Below are 10,838 nucleotides of genomic sequence, written 5' to 3' on the forward strand. Positions count from 1 at the left end.
GGGTGCCAATAACATAGGGCTACCTGAAATAATGATAGGTGAGCGCTCAACAGTGCAGCTGATGAGAACACAAACCCTAATTAAATATTATCGTATAATCGTGTTGCGTAGATCTTCTATCGGTGTGAGGATAATATAGTGGGAGAGGCAAAGTATTTTTTCAAGATTTTCATTAGGCTACTCCTAAATTTGACACTATCAGCGAAATGAAACCGGAAGTGATGAGCGTGGTGTTTTTTGCGAAAGAACATAACAGGTTGTAGATATAAAAAGCAGGATATATTAAAAGAAATATATTATGTGTATGAATGGCAGCATAGTTTTTTGTCCTTTGTATATGATAATGCAAATGTTCTATATTGTATACAATTTTGTCGTTACTTCAGAAACTCTGTCTTCGTTTCAAATACATTTCGAATATTTCGAACAAAAATTGCAGACGAAGATATTTTAATCACTTCCCCACTACCACAGGACAACAGAGAAGATGGTTTTTTAAGATTCTCGAAAGTTTGCAGATTGACTTAATCTCAAAACACTGGAAAGCGTTTGTAAAATGGATTTGTATCAGCTATTTCGATTACATGACTCTTTCAACATTTACTATTATATATTATTAGTTTCAATTTAACACTTGTAGATAAGTAAAGCAATCTGATAGATAGGATCATGAAAAACTGCATAAATTCCTTGAAATAAGCTTTGTAACATTTTCTTGCAAATATATTACCACAAAGAAGCCAATGTTAGGTGTTTAGAAATAACATCCTCGATATTTAGAAATCTCACTTAAATTTAATTACTAGATTAAAGCTAACACCAAATTTTTTTATTTAATTACTATTAACAAGATTAGAATCATTTCTTTTACTCTAGTAGGATTAAAATAAAATAATTAATGTTCTACATATATACATAAAGTTTATAGTAGATACACAAGCCATATTAATTTATATGATAACCATATCACACATCGTATAATATGTAACATATATTTATATGGAAAATATTAGGTTCGGTTAGGTTATGCTGGTAGACAAAGAAAGCCACGCGTAGACCATAAAGGTCCATTGCGATACCAGATTAAAGTTTAATTTCTAACGATAGTGTGCATCATTAAGGATGCGCGTGTTTTTAGCGAATTGTATTAAGAGTTCAACAGCAATCTCAGGCATGTGCTCCAGTTCTGTGAAACTGACAGCCCCTAGCAACAAGTTGTACGTGAAGCTCGCTGCAGTAATCAAGAAGTTTAGTCGAGATTTTGGTACCATCCTTCATTTTCAATCACAGTTTTTATCTTTTCTCCGAAATATATGATTGGGATCATATAAACCGAATAGAGTGTGATGTTCTGATTTACAACGTCTTAGGGTAAGTTGTTCAGTGATGCGTAGTTGTTCAGCCACGTCAGATTTTGACGTCAGATTTTTTGCAAAGAAATGAATCGAGGCAAGTTGAGTATTGCTGCAAGAGCCGGTGAGAGGCCTCATATACTTCCAATCATTCTTTAACAATATTAACTATATAACGTTATTGTATAATATAAAATTAAATATTAAATTGATTATTATGAAATATTATAAACAAAATATTACATATATAGTATATTTCTATATATATATTTATGTAATCTTAAAAATAATTCGTAATTAAAATAATTTATTAGAATTAGGAATGTCATATGGTAAGATATATATTTTAAATAAAGAAGAGTAGTAGTAGCGAGGAAATTTTTAAAGTGAAAAGAAATTCCTTAATTAAATAAATGCACAGATTTCGGATATCACCAAAAAATAATATGTTTTATTTTAAAATCTTACAAACTTAATTTGAATTGCTAATTTATATACAAAAAAAAAAAACTTTAAAATATATATATCATTTTTGTTATTATGTGTTGTATTGATACTAATATACTTACACATAAATTACAACAGACATACACTGAGATCTTAGGATCCACTCAGTGAAAAAATATATCAAGGACAAAGTTCTAAAATTATTCACAAACGTTTCTATGAGTCCGCCTCAGGACTCATAGAAAGATATGCTGACCTACGGTCTGTCATCAATTAAAAGATAAATAAACGAAATGAAATCCTGCATAGTTAAAGTCTAGTTTGGGGTAGGGATAAGCCCCCCAGCCACAAAAAAATAAAAGTGCGCAATAGCACTAACTCAAGAAACCACAACAACAACAAAAGTTTCTCATTGTCATTATATTAAATAAAATCAAAATACCTTTGAATATATTGTCAAATATCAATGAAAAGACCTGTTAAAAAAAATTATATAGAAAAGTTTCTTTTATTTATTTTCAAAAAACAAACCAGAGACTTATTTTTGTACAATTGGGATCTTAAAACATTTATGTAAGTAAATCTATTTAATTCCTCAAGTTATACAAGGTCACAATAAATAATTTTTATTAAGCTCTATTACAGGACCATTATCACGTGATTTTATTCCAACATTTCTCCTTTTCAATTCGTGTTTTTTATATGTGTTAAAGCCATTTAAATGATTTCACAATAGATTTAACAATTCCAACGAATATCTGACATTTAGTAGGGCCACGGACTCGTCAATATTGGCTCTTTTGGGCTATGGCAAAAATGCATGTTATGCAGAGTATCACAGAAATGGCAATAAATTGATCCTAAAAGACACAAATGTTGACATTTATTACTGAACAACACTACATGGACTAAGTGATGCGATGGACTAAGTAATCTCGTCTTTAATTAATATATCTGAACCGACTTTTTGTTTTTCTCTCTATCTCTCAATTTTATAATTTACATTGTAGACAACAACAAAATTAATTTTGGCTTTCTGCATAACATGATCCTTATAATTTCAACTTGTGAACAAAATTTGGGCACGTTGAGCCCATATGTCCTTATTTCATGCATTATCATAGCACTTTAATGTTGTGTGAAAGCACTTTTTTAATTTTTATACCATATTCTAATATATAGTTACTACATTCAGTTTCAATAAAAGGTGTAAACCATTTTAATATAAGAAATATATATGACAACATCTCGTTTTGCATGACTGGCACATAAGAGTAAAATAGAATATTTGCTTAAATTCATTAGAAGATTCACAATGACTAAATAAAATATTTATTCACCATTTTGTACTCCTACACGTGCTCACAGCTCTTCAAGTAATAAAAATTTTTAAATATAAAATAAATGTGGATTAAAGATTAGTTAGATATGTATATATTATGAAAAGAAGAAAAAATCTAAACACATCGAATTTCTGCAAAAAATTTGTAAATAAGTCCGATATTGGAAGAGATATGCTAAATCAGATGATGGTAAGAGTTATGGACCTTTAAATGAAATTGTGTTCAAATTGAGAAACGAAACAAGTATAAATATTGCGAAAAAGAGATATAGAAAGCAAAATACAAGTTTTACTTCACATCGAACACTAGACTTGAACCCTCTAAAATCTCTGCCATTACCCTTACGGGTCTTTGAAACTATAGTAGAAAATTGCGAGGTGGTAGAAAAACCAAGCTATTTACGGCATTGTGTATTGTACCTTTTAGGTATCAATATTTTTAAAAAAGCTTATCTTTTAATCATTATTATTACATATTTTTGACGGAATTAATAATACACTCTTTAAAAAATGTCAAGTCGATTGACAGTTTAACATATCTATTGTAATAAAAACAAGAGTAGTAAAATTCTGCACCAAGTTAAAGTAAGCTAGGGCTGATTTAAGCAAGTGAAGGCATTAAGCCATTTATTTTCTAAAAAATACTATATGTATTTATTTTAATAATTTAGTCTAGTTATTAGTTTAATTACATTAAACAGCAACGCTACATGGTATGTAAAATGTATTATGTTTCTTAGAAAGAGTCTTTTTATTGTAACCAAGACATCCGAAAAGGAATTCGATCCGACAACTATTCTGCTAAGGAATGATCAAAAAATAACGAGCAATTTTTTCAAAAAGTATTTACTTAATTTAAACGTTTATTCTATCTCTATCAAAATCGTTCCCTTTTTATGGCATGTAAATTCCAATTTGAGGAGCACTATTGGAACGCCTTTTTTAAGAAATGTCTTGAATTTTAGCTTTGAGAAGATATATAAGTTTGAGAGACCAAAAAAAGTTGCAAAGTGATATTTCCAAGCAATAAAATTACAGGTGTATTACATTAATCTTATATTTCATCAGTTACAGATAGGTGAGGAAGAAATGGAATACGTTTCATGTCTAAAACTGCTCTAGAAGTCAAATTTGCAAAAGCAATTAGGCATTCCTCTTTCATCACCAATAACTATAATTATAATTATTCTCTTAAGAAGCAAAAAGTTCTTAAGGCTTTCTTTGATATTTTGATTCCACAATTTTACACAAATTCTCCGATTTGACATTTGATGTCCGTTTTGCTGGTTGGTTTGGGAAATATTAATAAATCTACCCTATAGTTATATATTCATTGATGTGAAAATATTATCAGGGCAATGAACCAGATGTGTCATACGCATTTTCAAAATTCCGGTATCTTGTGGATCACACTAAATAAGTGTGAAACATTTACTGTAACATTCAGAACCTTCATTACTCAGAATATAATTGTAAATAAGAGAACTTGCTGGACCTTAATGATTACTTAAAATAATATAAAGTGGTAGTATATAAACTATGTGTTTACAAACATATTGATTATAATTTTATTATTAAGGCATGAGCCTTCAAACATTTAATACCTTCTATACAACTTTTTTGTTGATCCCTAAAATGTAATCTATTATATGCCTACCCAGTATATATATTTATAAAAGTTAATCCTTAAGGCATGTATATTATGAACAGAAATATTTTCACAAAATCATTCACAAAAACAAACTTTAAAAGATATACGACATGCGAACGTAATGTCAAATGATAAAATACTGTGTATTGGCAGGCTCTCCAAGTCCTTACTTACCAAACACCCACAGTTGTGCAATCTGTGCGCACAATTTGCATTTCAATAGACAAAATGAAAAAAGTGAATAAATCGGCAACATTGCTGAAGTTTAATATAAAAAATATGTATAAAAGTGACATCGTCAAGACAGATGACAGCTGCATCCACTGATGTAACTACAGTTACTCCAACTGCCGAAATTGATCCCTTGCTCTACTGCATAAGGCAGTGGCGAATTTATGTCTTTGCCAAAAGTACAACAGAAGCCCAACAATGAGTAGTAAAATTATAAGCACAATTCTCGAATTTTCCAAAATTTAAATATTGAAGTCGGTGCGTCATTTTCAGATATCGTTTTCACTCGTTTTAAAATTAGTTAATTCGATTAAGTAAGCTTAATAAAGAGTCACATATTTGGGGCGCTTCACTGCCTATCACTGAAAGGCTCCTGCCGCTTTATTGTTGTACTGATAATCTTTGCGCTCCCCACAAAACAACAACACAAAACTTTATTCATATAAAGTCGGAGTTGCTGATGCACATATATTGATACGTGCACTTCATTTGTCGCAAGTGGGCGTTGTGGGTGTGCCGTATGCGAACTAAAGACACTTTACATGCACGTTTTCGTATATTTCAACAGCAAAAAGGACATTTTTGTTTCGGACGCATAAATGACAGAAAATGTTGTGATGAATTTATGGTTGCCAAAAAATTGATGACAAAAAATAATGCAAAAAAAGTAGTAAATTGTTTGCTGATATGAAATGCCACTTATGTGCCATACACTGCGCACATACACACACAAGCGGGCACACAAGCATAAATACGCATGTGCAAGAGCGAGGAAATTTAAAGGCAAACTTAAATAAAATTTTCAATTAAAACAGATTTGAATTATATATTTCATTTTCACAAAAATTTTCTTAAATGCTAAATTGTTTTCTTAAAAATTTAACAATTAAAAATAAATCAATTATTCTACACCTGCTTTATGATTGCATTCTAATATAAACTCAGCAAGTGAATTTGTTGATAAATTTTCACAGCAAATTAACAAAAAAATCTAGAAAAATGTGCGAACATAAAAGCCAATTACGGCTTTGGATTAGTTGTTTAAAGTGCGCTGACTCTGAGTTGCAAATTTGGCAGGGCACGATTTCGATTCCTAGTACTTGCAGTTTTCAAAAATTAGTTACCAATAATTAAATACAAGAATTAATGCCAAGACCTCTGATGATGGGTATTTGACAATACTCGAAACAGCCAAAAATTCAATTAATTAAAATAATATTCAACAAAAAATTAATTTTTGTTGTTGTATTTCACTACTGTTCGAAAAACCTCTTTAAAAATTTATCTATTAAAAAAACTTTATAAAATTAATATATTTTTTTCTTTTGGTCAATTCCACATGCACCAGAAAAGGCTTTGTAGAAAGCATGTTGGGTCTCTTTAAACCCAACACAAAAACAGTAAATAAAAGTAATATGGAAAAATACAATAAAAAATATTTAATAAATGAATTTCAAAATAGAAAAACTGTCAGTTATTTTTATCAGCAATTAATCGTGTTAATCAAATGCCTTGTCAGCATCATTTAAAAAGTTTGAAAGATTTCGAAACCCCAAAAGAAACAAAAACAATCAAAAAGGAAACAACATTTAACATTTAACATACAAAATAAAATAAAAACGTGCATAAAATCCAAATAAAAAAAAAATAACTTGAAGAAGTGTTGCCATTGCGCCACCTAAAACGAGCGAAACACTTAAACAACAACACACACCAACATTAGTAGTAGCACGCACACGCACACTAGCACACTTGCACACTTACACATTTTTGAACAGAGCTTAGGAGCAAAACCCAAAATCAACATCGTCTTCAAGATGCTGACTTTTTGATAAACTCATAAGCCAAATCTTCACAATAATGTAAAAAGCTTTCAAATAGTTTGCACGCAACAATGCCCGCCGTTTGCCTTCTACCACCTACAATACCATACAATACCGATAGCCTGACAAACGAGCAGCAGCCAACCAACCAACCAACGAACATAAGCAAGAAAAGCATTACTTCAACCATTCAAATTAACAACATTTGATGGAACACAATTTTCAGACACGAATTTCAGGGATTACAACAAATGTAGCAAAGTCAAGCAAAGCAAGCAGAGTAAGCAGAGTACTTCGTTTCACAAAAACAACCAACATACAAAAGCAGCGCCAACAATAACAACAACAACAACCGAAATTACATAAAATGTTATGCTACCAACACATTTGAGTCTCAATCAATCAATGACAGTTATCTGCGCCCTCTGCCAACATTTTTACTGCCAACAGTTTTAGGCAAAATCAAATGCAAATACACACATTGCTCGCTGCACTAATGGTAAGCGTTGTAGAAGGAGGAGAGAGGGGACAATGTGTGTTACATTTGGAATTGTTGAAAATAAATTGAAACTAGTGTAACCCTTTACAGATGGCCTCCGTGAGCGCACGGGTCAAATTCGGTTAGCTTCGGAATTAGCTTTGTACAATGTACATTGTACAATACTCGACCGTTACCTCTGTGCCCCCGCATGCAAATGTTTTCTACAAAGTGCTTTTTTTTTGGACTGTTTTCGTTTTTTGGTTTCTTTTGGTTGTCAAATAATAAAAATTGTTAAAAGTTAATGGCGTGAAAACAACAATTTGATTTGGATAACAAAAAAAAATTTTGTTTTGCTTTTACTGTGCTGCTGTGTAGTCTCTCTCTCTAGTGTTTGTTTTTGTTTTTGTTTTCTTTTCTTTTTAAATAATGTTAATACACTTTGTTTGTATAATTCAGTAATATTTGTTATTGTAAATGGCACAAGAAAAATTCCTCTTAACTTTTCAAACTTTTATTGTTGCATTTATAATGCTTCAAATATAAAACTCCTGTCAATTTTACGAACAATCAGAATGCATATCGCGCTAACGTTGTTATGTTGTGTTATTTTGTTGTTGCAATGCTATTTTAGTTTTGTTGTTGTTGTTGTTTCAGCTATTTAAATACTTGAAATTATCGTTGCGCCGCATTGTATGTTTAATGTGATTAAGCGGTTGTTAAACAATTTTCGGTGGACCTGAACTTCATAAGAGTTCAGCTTTTGGAACTAAATAAAAAAACAAAGGAAAGGAAAGATATCATACTTACTTTGTATGAGAGAAATTAGAAAAACTCGTGCCTAAAAATATCAATCAATAAAAATCGTAAATACCACACTACCTACCCATACATTACATGTACAATACACGTACAAGATTTCTTCAATTTTATCAATTTGATCGCAAGTTGTCATGTCAACGCTTCTGATTTGTTAAAATGGAAAATGCTTTCGAGAGTACAAGCAGAGGAAAGGAATTCAATCAAAATCACTTTTTTTTGAGCGAAAAACAAGAGTAGACAGGAGAAGGTGAGAACAAAAGGGATTTTGTTGAATTAAATTGAATTCTATTTAAAACAGTGAAACGGAATATAAGAATCGGAACTGCAAAGGTTTTGGTACACTTAACAGTACCTATAACATACGCGTGGGCGACGTAGCGAAACGAAGACCATTAGACAATGAACCCTTTCTGATATTATTTCATATTGAAAACTGGGACTTTGTGGCAATGACTACAAGTATATATACACTCCACTAATAATAGATCCAATCAACGCTATTTAGGATAGAATCCAACCCTCAAAACATAAGTATGCCACCATATTATTCCAATCAAAAATTTGTTACAAAATGTGATTCAACTTAAAACTATTAATAATTTGCTTAAATTCCAAAGATGGTTACCAATTGTAGATAAAAAGACCTCCGTAGAAACAAATGATCTTAAGTATTTTCGACGATCTTAAAATAATAGATATAAGTATTTAAAGACTTTGACAGAAGCTAAAGACCGCTGTCCAATAACAACTGTTGTACTACCAATAATCATTATTAATGAATAAATATATATATATTACATATATATTATACATTAAACATTATATCTCTAATGCCCTCTTTCTCAAGATTTATTTTTCATGATGATAACTAAATCTTCAAGTTTTTATCATCTAATCTGTAAGTATCTGATGATATTTCAGTTGAGGTAAAAGAGCTTTTATAAATTTATATTATCATCGTTATAAAAGCATTTAGCTTACTTGATTTTCTTTGTACTTTAACAGTGATTTAAAATTTCTCATCTTTTTATTCTTCTCACCTGATCCTAATGACTTAGTTCATTTAATCATGAAACATTATCGACGAATTTAAAATCATTTAGGGTCATTATGCAAGACTTGCTGTTATTTCGTTGATTTAAAGGTATTGGTACTCTGGAATCTATCCTAATATTACTTTGATGATCTTTGGTTCACTACTGTTTTCTTTGATACTTCTAGAATGTGCCTAAAATATAGCTGTATGTGTTTTGGATTGAGGTGTTATATAATCTTATGTGCAGTTTTCTGAGAATCTTGAAATCAGAATCAGAATCCAGAATCAGTCCAAAACTATAAGATGATTATTTAAAGTAACTTTAGAATATTTTAATAAAGAATATATGAATATTTTCTTTTCTATGCATAGGAAGAAAGGTACACCTATCACTAAAAGAGTTCATTATGATTAAGTATTGTTGTCCATTATTATAGTTATTATAATTATTTATTATAACTGTAACAAACTTGGTTAATGTTTTAGAAAACATGTTAACCATCGCTCTTTGTAAAAAACTATTGACCACGATTGTGGTGACTCTTTAGCTTCGGGCTGAAGGGGCTGATTCCAAAAAGAATAAATATAGATTTTGCAGATCAATTGCAAGTTATAAAAACATCCTAATAGCAATGAACATTCGTATTGAACGTAGTGAACATTTTACTAAACATATAACTCACAGTCACCATGAAAACCAAACTAAGCCTATCCACTATCCATAGAAATAGAAGAAATCGAAAATTGTGTACCAGAAAGGATTGTGTGCGTAGAATTTTTTTTGTTCTTGTTTAGGTATTCCTTTTTTGCTGCTTATGTAGTTTGTAAAGGCATTGAGTTCAAATTCAGTATTAATTTGACAAACATTCTTTGATGGTATACATGACAGCTAACAGCAAACGACATCGCAGGAGACAGGGAGATGATTTGTGCCTTAAGACATATTTTATTTTCTTCCATTCCACGTGCATATTTTTCTCGAAGATTGGTTTGAGGATTGCCATTGACAGAAGGTGTCCAACGCGCACTTTAAAAGCTGCTGTAGAATTCTTAGCTCTCCAAATTCTTCATTTTTTCTAGATTCTTTTTTAAATTTATTGTGATTTAGCTAAGCCAGTTTTATGCGAGCATTGGATGATTGAAACTATGTAGTGTGTTGTGTGTAGCATTCGGGCAAGGGAGCAATGGAGTAATGGAGCATTGTAAGCAGATTGATGCTTGGCGCACAGTTGGACGCCAGCATATTTGCTGCTAACTTTTGCTGATGATCATGATTAATTTGAAGGGTAAAAAGCACACAAAATTGAATATTAAATCCAAAATAAAACCGAAAAAAATCGAAACGGAACGTAACGTAACGAATTGTTTAACAAAAATTTTTTAAGACAAAACAAGAAAAACAAAAAAAAATTAGAAAAACATATGAAAACATTGGAAACATTGGAAACAAGCAACAATCTTTCACAGCCAAATCAGTTTTCCCCTGTGTGGCTTATTAGAGTTGATTAAAAGCGGATTTAGTTAATAAGTTAATGCGGCCGGAGTTGATATGAGGTGAAATATTTGAAATATTGAAATTTATAAGGTTACACGATTTGATTTAGCGCCTGTCTTGTTAATACGACATGATTAAGAGTGTCATTAATACGATCCAAT

The sequence above is a fragment of the Teleopsis dalmanni genome, chromosome X, assembly GCF_002237135.1.
Source record: "Teleopsis dalmanni isolate 2A chromosome X, ASM223713v2, whole genome shotgun sequence".
NCBI lineage: Eukaryota > Metazoa > Arthropoda > Insecta > Diptera > Diopsidae > Teleopsis > Teleopsis dalmanni.